A 13,628-nucleotide genomic window follows, 5' to 3' on the forward strand; every position below is an offset into this window, starting at 1 on the left:
AGAATACACTGGATCATTAGCTAATGGTTACGAGAAATCAGAGCACACCTACAGTACCATTCAGAATTTAAGTAAAACTGAACTGATATTTTTAAAATATCAAGTGTGGCAGCTCAACACAAAAATAATTGATGGTAAACTTACAATATAAAAGCAGATTTCCTAATGTGGAATCGAAAGCACCAGTGTCCCGCCCCAAATTCATACATTTGAGATTAAACTTAAGCCTAGGCAAGGGCATGTGCTGGGGTGGGCTTTGTGATGGTTGAGACAGAAGAAAAGAGAACGCCCAGGAAGACCGCAGGGCCCTTCCTGTGTTCTGGAGACTGATGTGCAACAATCCTAACAGGTGCAAAGTTATGCTGAATGATGCATTCTGTGTGCTGTTCAAATGAGCAAATGGAGCTGGGAGGAAATAAAAAATAATCAGTGACTCTCTAGCAGGGCCTCTTTCTACTGAGCTAGTAGTTCTGAAGATCGATTACAAACATGAATCAATGTTAACATGGGAAACCCCTTCAATGGAAGGAACACAAAACGTCTGCAAATAAGAAACCAGAGTTTAAAGGCAGAAGGGAAAATGGAGCAGGGAGAAAGAATCTTCAAGGACAAAAGCAGGCCTGGAGGTCTACGAGGTAATGGAAACCAGCAGGGACCGGTATATCACAACTGGCTCTTCCCTTCTGGAACTGCTTTCCTTTTCACTGGAAGCTCATAATTAACCAGTTGGCCCCAAATCATGTTTTCTAGTAATGGAGAAATCTTCTCCCACATTTCTTACCCTTCATCCCAGGCTAAAAATGGAGAGCCGATGCCCTCCGAAGAGACAACCCCGTTACTTAAAGTACAGGCTACATGCCAGATGAAACCCATCCAGCACGGTGATGTGCCACAAGCCCTCCCACAGTTCTAGAAGAGGAGGAAGGAAAAGGAGGAAAAGAAAATAAATCTCTTACAATAGGAAACCAATTTTCTCTGTAACAGACCACACGATTAGGGAAGCCCAGTCAGAAGATAATTTTTTGTTAGAGAAAGGTTTCTTTGTGAATGCCTTTCCTTCTTCACCATATTAAAAAATAATTATTAAAGTTTCTTCCTGGAACAACACAGAGGGAAAATGATGCTGGATAGGACACCATTATTTAGCTAGTGCCAGTGGAACCTTCCATTGAGCCAGATTTCCAGTCAAATTTGTGCAATAAATTGTGGTGCATTTCAAAACCCCAGACTGAATTATGTAAGTGAGCAGCTTAAGGTCTCCCTTTAGACACTGAGTTTCTGACTTGCCAGTTGCATCACTCCAAGGTCTAAATCAGGCTGTCAGGTCTAGTGCCACATATTTTATCCACCAAATTCAAAGTACTCTCAGTCTGGGTTTCATTCACTAAAATGAGGCCTGTGACTTTTCAGGACAGATATCATTCTAACCCTACAGAATGAAGATGACTCTCTTTTACTCTCTGGTCTACCTGTCATCAATCAGAAAACTACAACATTTATCACCCACTACCACCATGGAGAAATATGGACAAATCAAGTTCCCAGCCCTATGAACAGCACAGACATGCATGTCCAGCCCCAAACTGGCAAGGCAATTTCTTTATGTAGACATTATACCTTGCCCTACCGCAGGAGGAGACCTTGACAAAATGGAATCCAGACCTCTAGAGGCTGCTGCTAGGAAAGAGACTGTACTTTCACCCAATCTGGAATTAACACAGTCAGGAAGGGGTTGAGGTTATTCTGTACCAGCCATTTGCACCTGATGAACAAACAGGCAAGTGACCAGATCCCCAGAAGAGTCAGGTAAAAGAGGGTGTGGGTGGGGAGCCTCCCACTCTGTCTGCAACAGTAGTTGTCATCCATGGCCATTTGTGTCGTGGATCCGAGGCTGGTATCTTGGTCACTGAGAATGCAGTTTAAGCTCCTGTATTATGTAATGTCACTCTAAATTGATAAATGAAACTTTAACTGTGCCTATTTAACAACATTTTTATGTCAATCACATCACCATCCCATTGTGACCACCACATGCGGTTCCTAGTGCTGACCTTCTGACTTCACTCCCCAACACAAGGGGCTGGCTCCACTCCAGAATTTCTACAACACTTTGTTAAAAAGAAAAATAAACATCCCAAAGATGTGAGTGCCTACTGTGTGCTTGGTACTTTAAAACTCGTTTCCAATCCCCACAGCAACCAATTAAACTGGAATTACTAGCTTTGCTCAACTGAGAGGTTAGACACCCAGAGGAAAAACATGCCCAAGACAACACACGTCAGAGCAGAAGATCCCAAAAAAGAGCTGTCTGGCCCCAGAGCCCATACTACTTCCTGTCTTTCATCTGCCTCGATACCAGTGAGGTGGCAAGACTGACAGGTTACCCACAGGCTTTTCGCTCCCATCTGGTTCCACACTCAATCCCCCACAGACCTGAAAAGGTCAATTAATTTCAACATGTACTGCATGCCCACCCAAAGCCACCAGCTCCCGGGAAGCTCATCGAGATTAAGGAAGTTGGATGCACTATTTGTGCCAGTTACGAACCTACTGTCACTCAGTTTTAAATCTAACCTTTTTTAAATTCCACTTTGTGATGCTGAGATGGGAAAACTGCCAAAGCACGTTTCTGCTTTTGCCAGCTGGTTCCCTGTTAGGCTCTGCCAGTAGGGGATGTTAGCAGGAGAATGGACAGGAAGAAGGGACAAACTCTTTCCTATTCCTGTCGGCTACTCCAGAGCCACACTTCCTCCTCTCAGCAATGGTGGTCTGTTCCAGTGGCAGTAACTGATTCCAGCTTACGGTTTTCCCAACGCTCCCAGAAGAAGTCTCAGCACACCTCCTCACATTCTCCAGAACCGATCAACTGGCAGCCCCTCCTGGCAGAGCTGGGTCCCAGCTCCGTGGTGTTTCTCCTTCAAGTTTAGAGACACAAACCTCAGCTCAACAGAGGACTGTGTCCCCCTTCCAATGGGTCCATCCTTCAAATTTCTAAGTTTTCATATTCTGGTCTCTTATTTGTCCTCCCAGCCCTACAGGTGGTAGGTGCATCTTATAATGAACACCAACCACTATGTGAGCCTTCGTGCTCTCTTTCTGCCGTTTTAGTATTCTCATACCTGATTAATAATTTCTTATATCAGGTTTATCTGCTAAAATAACTGGTATGGTTTCCATTCCCTAAGACAATGGCCAAAAGCCTCTTCACTATATAACTGGACAAAGAAACGTGCAAACACCAGATAGTTCCAGTCTCTTTAACCAACACTTTCCCCAGGGAATACTGTCTCTGACCTGTTCTAGACTACTGGCACCTGGCAGTGCCCACATATCAGGACCATCTACAATGTAAAAAAACAAGAAAAATGGAAGGGGTGCACAAGAAAGGCTTCCATTGTTAAAACAGATGATGGAGAGAAATGCTTGAAAGATTTAGCTGGTAACACAAACAGTACACTAAAGAGATTTCTAAGCCAGTACATGCCTAATCCATGAAGTTAACATAAAATTTAAGCAATGAGAACAATGTACCCTAAACCTTTCTCTACCTGATATGTTGTTAAATGCTCTTCTGTATAGTGAATCCTCCTGTGATCTTAAAAAGCTCAACTACGGCAAGGCTACATTCATGGTTTCATGCGTTGGGATCATGGTAAGTAAAGATGCAAAAGTAAAAACCTTCAGTGTATCAAGGTGGTTGCTACAGCACAAAGAGGAATGGAATAAAGTGAGGGCTAGTAGGCATGGCCAGACTCACAGGCATAGAACACCAACAACATGTCATATTTCTATAGCAAGATAGAAGAATGAGAAAAATAACACCAGATTTGACATTATAGATTTTATCATAGAAGGTTACTGAATGGATTCTAGAAACTTCTCTCATGTCATCAGCCCAAAAAAAAAAAAAAAAAAAGTGGAGCTCACTGGTTACCAGGGACCTGAGGGGAAAGGGGGAAAATTATTTAATGGGCATAGAGCTTCAATTCTACAAAATTAATTTCTAGAGATCTGTCCCCCAACAATGTGAATATACTTAACCCTTCTGACTTGTACCCTTAAAAAATATAGAAGATGGTAAATGTTAAGTCAGGGGTTTTTTACCACAAGAAAAAACTAGAGCTCATTCAAGGCAACAGACTGATTTCTATAATCTGGGAGAAACACCAGCATGCTATCAAATTCCAAGTTAACATGAGAGTTTACATATGAATCCAGATCTCTGGTTAGGGGAACAAAAAAAAAAAAAAAAGAGAGAGAGATTACTGGGTCACTATTTATGGGTATAATCAAACATGTTAGCCCAGTTCTCATCCCAACAACTATATCCCAAACTGTTTCCTTCCTGAACAAGAACCACAATAGAGTCTTCTCTTCCTCTTTTTATATCCTCTGCCTGGATGGGACTGCTATCTCAGCACTAAAGAATCTGCTTACAGGGGCACCTGGGTGGCTCAGTTGGTTAAGCATCTGACTTCAGCTCAGGTCACAATCTCACAGTTCCTGAGTTCGAGCCCCACATCAGGCTCTGTGCTGACAGCCCAGAGCCTGGAATTTGCTTCAGATTCTGTGTCTCCCTCTCTCTCTGCCCCTTCCCTGCTCACACTCTGTCTCTCAACAATAAATGAATATTTTAAAAAATAAAAAAATAAAAAAAGAATCTTACTAAAATGACAAAAATTCTGAAAGGCCATGTTCAAATGCCATCCACCCCTATCAGGAAACCTTTTCTGAGCTCTCTAACCAAATATTCTTTTTTTTTCATGGCACATCTCTCCCAAGTCAGTACATAGACTTCTTATATCTCATAGGTTATAACTCCAGGTTAAAACCGCATCATACTCACCTTTTTTTTTTTTTTAATTTTTTTTTCAACGTTTATTTATTTTTGGAACAGAGAGAGACAGAGCATGAACGGGGGAGGGGCAGAGAGAGAGGGAGACACAGAATCAGAAACAGGCTCCAGTCTCCGAGCCATCAGCCCAGAGCCTGACGCGGGGCTCGAACTCACGGACCGCAAGATCGTGACCTGGCTGAAGTCGGACGCTTAACCGACTGCACCACCCAGGCGCCCCAATACTCACCTTTTTAAAGCAACTGTATTTAATCCTCAAAAACAATTCAACAGAGTAAGGGAATGAGGCTCAGTGTAATTTACACCCTAGGTCCCACCAGTGGAAAATGCCAGGGGCAAAAGCTGAACTCTGATTCCACAATGCATAGCTACTGGATCCTATTACAAGGCATAAGGACCCCGTATGCTCCTCCTTCTTTAGGGAAGGAGAAAAAGCCATTTTCCTTCTTCCAACCACTAAGCATTTTGTCCTGTAAGAGTAGAGTTCATGTACAAAAAGAAGAGGGAAATCACAATTAGCCTGAGCATTCCCTACAAAGCACTCCCCCCGCCCCCCAACCTAGAGAGATATATGCAAGGTGACCTCCTCACCCAGAACTCCAGCTCGGCCTCACCACTCGGTGACAAGAATGCTGGGTGGCTCCTAACAAATGTTGCTGAATATGAGAAAACTACCCAGGGTCACCGCTAATGAGAAGCCAGAACATCTTGCCACTTAGCTACAGAATGTTCACCTAATAAATCTTTGAGATTTGAACACAACCCAAGACTAGGAGGTTACAGGAAAACAAAACAAAACAAAAAATTCAGAAACACCAGCTGAAAGATCCATTTCACCTCTCTCCATACTTTCAAACTACAAGGAATAACCCATTGAGTTTAAAAGGTTGTAAGTAAAAATAAAACAAAAAACCATCTAATATTTCCTTCTGAACAGTTTAATTGTAATATATGATCCCTTATACTCCTGAGGAAATTCCACTTTTTACCTTGATTTAGCTTTATTGATCTAATTTTAATCAAGGACAAGCGTAGAGCAAAGGATGAAGGGTCAGCAACCCAAACAAAGTGGAGGAGCAAGAGAAAAATACTCTAACTCAGCAAATGGATCAGCTTGATAACAGGCCCAAAAGAACTATCATGGCCACATTAACAAGGCAATGGGGAAAATCAATCTGCATACTTTTTTTTTAAATTACAGTACACTGTATTTCCTTAAGGACAGAAACTGTCCTTTGTAGGATGGAGTGCTGCCCAGGACAAATGTACCATAAATGTTTAGGTTATAATTACGTATGGAAAAAATACCATCATGTAGGATATTCTCAACCATAGTGAGAAATGGAAACACCCTTCTTTTAGCTGTAAAAAATTTCGTTTGTCTCACACTAATTACGAATGCAGATTTAATCAGACAGATGAAGGCTCAAGTTTATGCACGTATAATTTATGAATTTTTAAAAAAGGTTTGCCAATCGATTTGAGTGTAACTAAGGGTTGTGTTTAAGCTTCTTACTTAATATACTGGCAATTCATAAAACTATAAATCCACCATTAACAGAGAACCACCACAAGCTGTTTCCTGGCAGCAACACAGCTCATAGAGCCCAGCAGAGAGCTGAAAAGAGAAACAGAGGGACGGACTGCTGGAGGAAGGGAGGGGTGGCCTGAGCCAGGGAGAAATCATTCTGCAATAAACTACGTTTTTAAAAATCATTATCACGTGCCAGTCTCTGGAGAAAATGGTCCCAGTTCTTGAGAAAAAAATCAAAGAAAACTTGGTATGCAAAGCATAACATTACAGGATTGGGAAACAGGTGGTATGAAAAGAGATGGAAGTACCTAAAATCTTAAAAAGGTCAGACAGCTAGAATAACCTCTCCTCAAGAACCCTAACTCTTGAAGAATGACCAGTTTCTAGAAGTTCTGCAAACATATGGCCCATTTGGGGAATAAGAAGTGGGCAGATGAAACTCTAAGGGAAATTAAAAAGGAAAAGAGGTAGGACAATCAGGGCATCAATAACCCAATGGAAAGTTTTAAGAAGATAGGACAATACATGCGTCAAGATAAAAACTAGACACGGCAATGACTTCAGCTGGAGTACTTTTGGTCCGATTTTAGGGGCTTGAATAAATGTAGATGGTTACTGTACGCTAATCTTTCAAGAAAGAGTGGGAGCTAAGCAGTATTGATGTCAAAGAGAGAATGCTGAACTTTGTTCTAAAAATAAATAAATGAAAATCTTTATTAAAGGATTTAATGAAAGTAGAAGAATGAACAGAAGGATGACATTATTTTTTTATCATATTAATATAGAAAGACTTGATTGAATATGAAGGATTCATAAATATTCTACTTCCTGACCTGCTAATTACAAACTGTATGATCTAAGCACTATGTATTTATCTCCAAGAGGGACTTACACTTACTTACTCATCGCTGTAGCCCCCAGCACCTAGTACTGGGTCTAACATATGGTGCATGCTCAATTAATGTTTGTTGAATAAAATTACTTAATCTCTCTGGGCTTCAATTTCCTCCTCTGGGGCGGGGAAGTGGCTGGATCTAAATGATGTTCCTTCTAGCTATCAATGCCCATCAGTGTGTTAACTGTTAGATAAAATGGGTCAATTCCCTATGACTCCTTGAAAATATGCCATGATGTAACACTCCCATTTAAGCAAGGGCAAAACCCACACCCATTCACCTAATAATGACACTATATGGTACTCCTGAGATGGTCCTCTGAGGTGAAAATATCTTCATTAAATCAGGTCATGGAAGGAAACAGAAGACAGATTTGTTCAGAAAATGTTTTGATGAGTGTAACTCCTTTGCCTTCCCCTCCTTCAGTCTGCAGAGATATGGGCACTACTTGGAAACTTAAAAAATGTAAAGGGAACCTTTAAAAAGCTAATTTTTAAAAATCCAAAGATAATAAATCTGCAACTGTGTAAATGTCTTCTGTCTTCCAGGCCTAGGCTGTTTAAGTTTTAATCCAAATTGGGAGCTAGGGAGGCAGGACAGGAAGAACAGAGAGAAAAGAAACAAATTTCAAAAGTAGAGATGCCTTCTTATCTGCAAGCAGATAAGAAACACTTGTAAGAAATTAAAATATCAACACTAATCAATAGAAGAACTCAAATGAATAACCAATATCCCTGTCAACAAAGCCATACACCCTTAAAAATCCAAAGTCAACTCTGTCCAATACTAGAAATACCAGAGAGAACCAGGCACTGATGAGTCAGTGACAGGAAACTGTGCCCCACCCCTCACCACAATCATTATCACCTACAACCTTAGTACCTCCACTGTCCCCTCAAATCTGTCCAACCTTTTCTAGAAGTTCTAGTCAAACTGCAAAATCAGAATTTAAATATAAAATAGGAACCCATCTACATGGATTTTGAACAGATGAGACACAATTTAGTGGGGCTTAATCCACAGGAAATATTTAAATTGTAGGTATTAGCGGGTTACCTGGGTGATTTAACCTGTTAAGCATCCCACTTCGGCTCAAGTCACGATCTCACGGTTCCTCAGTTCCAACCCCACATCGGGCTCTCTGCTGTCAGCGCAGAGCCTGCTTTGGATTTTCTGTACCCCTTCTCTCTGTCCCTCCCCCATTGACGCTCTCTCAAAATAAAATAAAACATTAAAAAATAATAATAAGATAAATTTAGGTTTTAGCAATAAAGTTTTTGCCTGGGATTATTTTCAAAGAACATAGACTGAATCTCCAAATAGTGATGTGTTCAAACTTAGTAAATCACATCACTTTGTCCTATTTTCTTTATCGATCCACAAACATTTAGTTGATCAACCCAAACTGAAATCAAGTAGCACAGATTGAAACTTACAGGAGGGGAAAAAAAAAAAAAATATATATATATATATATATGTATATATATACACATATATATATATATATATATAGCTAGCCCAACAGGGGGAAAAAATGCTACAGTGATTATTTGCATTATAAAAAGATTCTTCTCTCTACACAGAAACTTTATTATTTTCTTTTTAATTTTTTTCAACGTTTTTTTATTTATTTTTGGGACAGAGAGAGACAGAGCATGAACAGGGGAGGGGCAGAGAGAGAGGGAGACACAGAATCGGAAACAGGTCCAGGCTCCGAGCCATCAGCCCAGAGCCTGACGCGGGGCTCGAACTCACGGACCGCGAGATCGTGACCTGGCTGAAGTCGGACGCTTAACCGACTGAGCCACCCAGGCGCCCCTACACAGAAACTTTAAAAATCATTTCTTTACAAAGGTATTTTCCCATTGCTTCTAAAGCATAAATTGATTTACCAATAGTCATTTTTATTTGCAGTATTCCAGGAACATTACAGTGGGGAGCTACATACTTTCTCTCTTCCTACTTCTAATGCCTTTAAACTGTATCCTCATACATTTAACAAATTATCATTACTTAATTTAGCACCAGTAAAAAAAAATGTTCAAGAGGAGAGAGGATATAAGGGATTAAGAAAACAATGATGGCTTTGCTTCCTTTTCATCCCATTTCCTCAACAGGTTTATATAGTCTTCAATGCTACCAGATATTTTCCCTCCCCATTCCACACTGAGGTTATAATTTAAGAATTATGAGTGGCAAGGGCAGAGGAGTAAGTAGAAAGTGTTCCGATGAGCAGATGGATACATGGCAAAGATGGGAAGCTTACACTGTGTGTATCACAGGCACCACCACAAGGATACAGTGGAGATCCTCTAAGCAAATATGCAAATATGGGCCTATCATAAAGGGGCTTCTTATTCAGACAACCCATATGGGTTATGTATAGGAATTCACATCCATTAAATCACTCCAAAATTCCCTGCAGTTTAACTCATGTGCTCACAGTTTTCTAAGAAAAAATAAACAGCTAAGAAACCTACAGCATTGGATGAAAGTGAAGCCAAAAACAGATCAAAGGAAAAACGAAAAGGAAAGAGATCCACAGTCTTTGTATTGAGAAGGGGCTGTTATCCACAAAACTAAACTTCATGGTTTACCTCCTGTGCAAAGTCCCAGTGCCACAAACCAGCAGGACATATGGTTAACAAAGGGTAGAAAGAGAAATCATTCCAAATGAGATTTTAAGTGAGTCATGCTCAGTAACTCAGAAGATTTCATTTACTTATCTAATCGAAAAATGTATATTATCCAAGGAGTCATTAAGATGGCGTTGCATATGCCTAAAATACAGTAATCAATTTAAAAAGAAATTCAAGATAAAATGTATAGGTATGAAACAAAATATCCTTTACAGCTGTAGATTTACCAAATAACTTCAAAATTTTAAGGTGAAACACGATAAAACCTTTGGTCTTCAAGTATAACCAAGGAAGGCAAATATTAGAGAAACAAACAAACAAACCTGATGTCAACAGATCACAAAAAAAACTGGTATGCCCCAGGCTTCAGGAAGCGTCCTGAAAATGTCCCTCACATTTTTTAAACATTTGTTCTAATGCAAGTAGATGTGAAGGCAGAAACCAAAATTGTTTTATTTTATTTTCTATATGCTTAGAAAGCAGAAAGGCAAAGGAAGATCCCGAAACTAAACAAACATGCAGCATAGCTTGGGCTATTAAGGCAGCCAGATCTTCGGCAATCTCAGTACAACTTAAATTCAATGGTCTGTGCCAAGAGTCAGATAATAGAAAAATTTAAGTATCCAAATACATATTGTCCTTAAACACTATCCTGTCAGCCACCATTAAATACCATTTCGCTAGCCTGTAAAATTGATATTTCATATCTAGGGAGTGTACAATGGATAGCTCTGGGAAAGCATTCAAGGCTTTGGACACACATTTGAGGTTTTGTAAATAAACATTAAAAATCAATTCAACAGCAAGAATGTTAACAAAATTTCACGACTATCGAACGTCTAGCAATTTCAGTCACCCAGAAAGATACAGAATTGTTAAATTACTTTTAGGCCAAAAGGCTTATTAGATGGCTGAGTTCCCCAGGGTCGCCATGGATGATATTTCTTAAAGGAATGTCATCTCACTACTAATAAACCTGTATAAAGAATTTTCTTTCCTCTTTGAATAGCTTGCACCAGAATTCACAAGATGAATCAATATCACTCTGTCTCGGTATAATCGGGAATCCACTCCAAGTAGTCACTAAACAATCCAGGAGGAGGGCTTCATGTCTCCTCCCTTTTTCCATGTGCTATTCATCTTCCAATTAATTTCTACTTTGACTAACCCATCCCTCCCTTCCACTGGTCAATTAAAATGCCTTCCTTTAGGTCAGCCTCCTTTTCATAATTACTAGCTTTCTTTTTTTCTTTTTGCTCTCACACTGCTCATGGCTTTCTCTAAAAACTATCCTCTCCCAATACTCTCCATTTCAATAAAAAGAGCCTTTTAAAAAAAAATTTCCCTGCTTCATTCACATCCTCATATATCTGGCCTTTCTGCCAATTTTACTACATATACAAGAGGTTCGAAAACACAAGTCTGTGAACTAGGACCAGCCTGTGGTAAAGATTTCCCCAGTGTTCACAAAATCAAGGGTGGGGCGTGGGGGATGTCTGGGCTGGAACAAATGTACTGTAAACTACTCCAGATTGAAGGCCTATCTACTATTCTTAAATTATATGTTGTTGGGTTTTTTTGTTTGTTTGTTTGTTTGTTTTTTAACAGATTTTATTTTTAAGTAATCTCTATACCCAAGATTAAGAACTGCAAGCTCTACCAACTGGGCCAGCCAGGTGCCCTTGTTTGTTTAACTTCTGAGGAATGAGTTGTTTGTGCTAAGAAGCAATGATGTCAGAAGGAGGAGGGGCACTTTTTTTGTCCAGTTCTCCAGAGGGAGGGATAAGAGAAGCAATAGGAAGGATAAAGAGTTGAAAAAGGAAGTGATGCCGGACAAGGAGCCAAGGACAGATCAAGGAGGGCCTAATGTTGTTTGCCAGATAGGTGTTAACCTGTGGAGTATAGAAACAAAGAAAACTTTTTGGGAAGAAGAATGATGGGATTTGAACTTCACAAAGACCAAATGAGCAACAGTGTGGAACAATAGACTGGAGAGTGACATTTGAAACAGGGAGCCCAAACACTTGTGCAACACGTGAAACAAAGGATGAAGGCTTCACCAGTGGGGGGAGGAAGAATTCTGAGATGATAATCTGAAGTTTAAATCAATTAATATATATCAAGAGCCTGGGTCACCACAATATAACTCACATGTTGAAATTCAACATAAGTCGGTTGTTTCTGTTTGCTTTGCTTTCTTTATACCTAGAAATACCCATCTAGATATGGTTGCATTAAGCCATAAACATCTACTAAGAATCCAAGGATTTCGATTTAACATGTTTCTTACCAGTATACAAAAATATCAAAGTAAAATAATGAGTGTATGTTCCCATTTTAACGAATAACTAGTTACCCAAATTCAAATTCCAATATTTTAAAACATGAATAAAGTTACAACGAAATCTGTGAAAATTTAAGAAGTCTTCAATACTGCACAAAGATCCAGGCACAGTAGGTGCTCAATAAACACTTGATGATTGAAGAGAAGTTTCTTTCATGAAATGTCACATGAAGTTAAAGAATAACAAAAGGATATACAATATAAAATTGAAAAGGATATACAATATAAAAGAATAATAAAAAGAATAACTAAAGTCCAAGTGCAGCCACTACAAGAGTCCTGAGGAACATGCAAGTATGCTTGGCTTATCCCTTTAGTTTTGGCAACCTTAATATCAAGGTGTTAAGAGCACTCAACATCTTTCACAGTAAAGTGCAAGCATATAAAAGCTAAAACTAGAAGGAATTCTATCTCCCTGTGACACCAAATGACTGTGCTATAGCACAAAGCTGCTGTTAGTCTGTTGCCACCAATACTCATCAGAGGAAAATGGGAATCACAGCATACTGTTAATCACTGTCTGCTGACCAGTATCTTGTCAATCACTGGGAATAGGAAGCCTGTTTCTTTGGGCAAAAATTGCTCATATCTAATAAGGCTTCAAAAGTCTAAAGTGGCTGAAATAGCAGAAAGATATTAAAGGTTAGGCTGCAGCTGTCAGACTTCACTTCTGTAATAGCAGGCACATCTGGTTCAATGTCTGCTGGGAAGAGTCACCATAGCAGTCCACACTCAACTGAAAACGAGCACCACACTGGAAAGTGACTCACGTATGCCTCAGAAGGTGAAGTGATAACTACCCTTTAGAGAAAATATAGCCAGAATGAATTTCCCTCCCCAGTATTCTATAAGCAGATGCTTACCAGAAGTCCCCACTCTCCTGAAATATCATATCTCTGTTGAATTAAAGAGAAGATGACTGGCCAAAAACATTACTATGCCACCCCAATAGATCGCTCTCACATTTAGCAAAATAGGAAAATCTAAAATCAAGAAGAAGAAGATAATGCCTCTGCTGGGCAGTTGTAGTCCTTGGCATTTCTATAGCAAATAAACGCAGAGCAGCTGTAAAAACTCATTCCAGGCCAATGAAATGGTCACTGACACTCTTCAGAGGTGGGACAGATACTTCCCCCTCCAGCTACACATGATGGTCAGAAGCTCCAGTGTGTACAAGCCACAATCACAAAAAGAAGTCTACAGACCTGTAGTTACAGAGGAGCAGTGGTCCAAGTGCGGTTTTAGTTACCTTTTCTTATTTTCATACAACTTTAAAGACCTAACAGCCTGATTGAATTATGACTCTCTTGCCAAATTAAAAATCATTATTTTGTACAGTAGCCAATTAAGTTCTATTTTC

The 13,628-nt window shown here is 39.7% G+C and overlaps 1 protein-coding gene and 1 long non-coding RNA gene across 2 annotated transcripts in view; both read right to left on the bottom strand.

Annotated features, from left to right (window-relative positions):
* Positions 1–13,628, bottom strand: part of SND1 (staphylococcal nuclease and tudor domain containing 1) — a 426,272-nt gene that overhangs the window by 283,777 nt on the left and 128,867 nt on the right. The window lies entirely within an intron of this gene.
* LOC121028383 (uncharacterized) lies at positions 4,754–8,396 on the bottom strand. Its single transcript, XR_005789202.1, has 2 exons — positions 5,085–8,396; positions 4,754–4,846 (listed from the first exon to the last, which is right to left on the bottom strand). It is a non-coding gene; the product is annotated as an uncharacterized LOC121028383 (long non-coding RNA).

The sequence above is a fragment of the Herpailurus yagouaroundi genome, unplaced genomic scaffold (genome assembly GCF_014898765.1).
Source record: "Herpailurus yagouaroundi ecotype Mexico unplaced genomic scaffold, PumYag 100, whole genome shotgun sequence".
NCBI classification, from domain to species: Eukaryota; Metazoa; Chordata; class Mammalia; order Carnivora; family Felidae; genus Herpailurus; species Herpailurus yagouaroundi.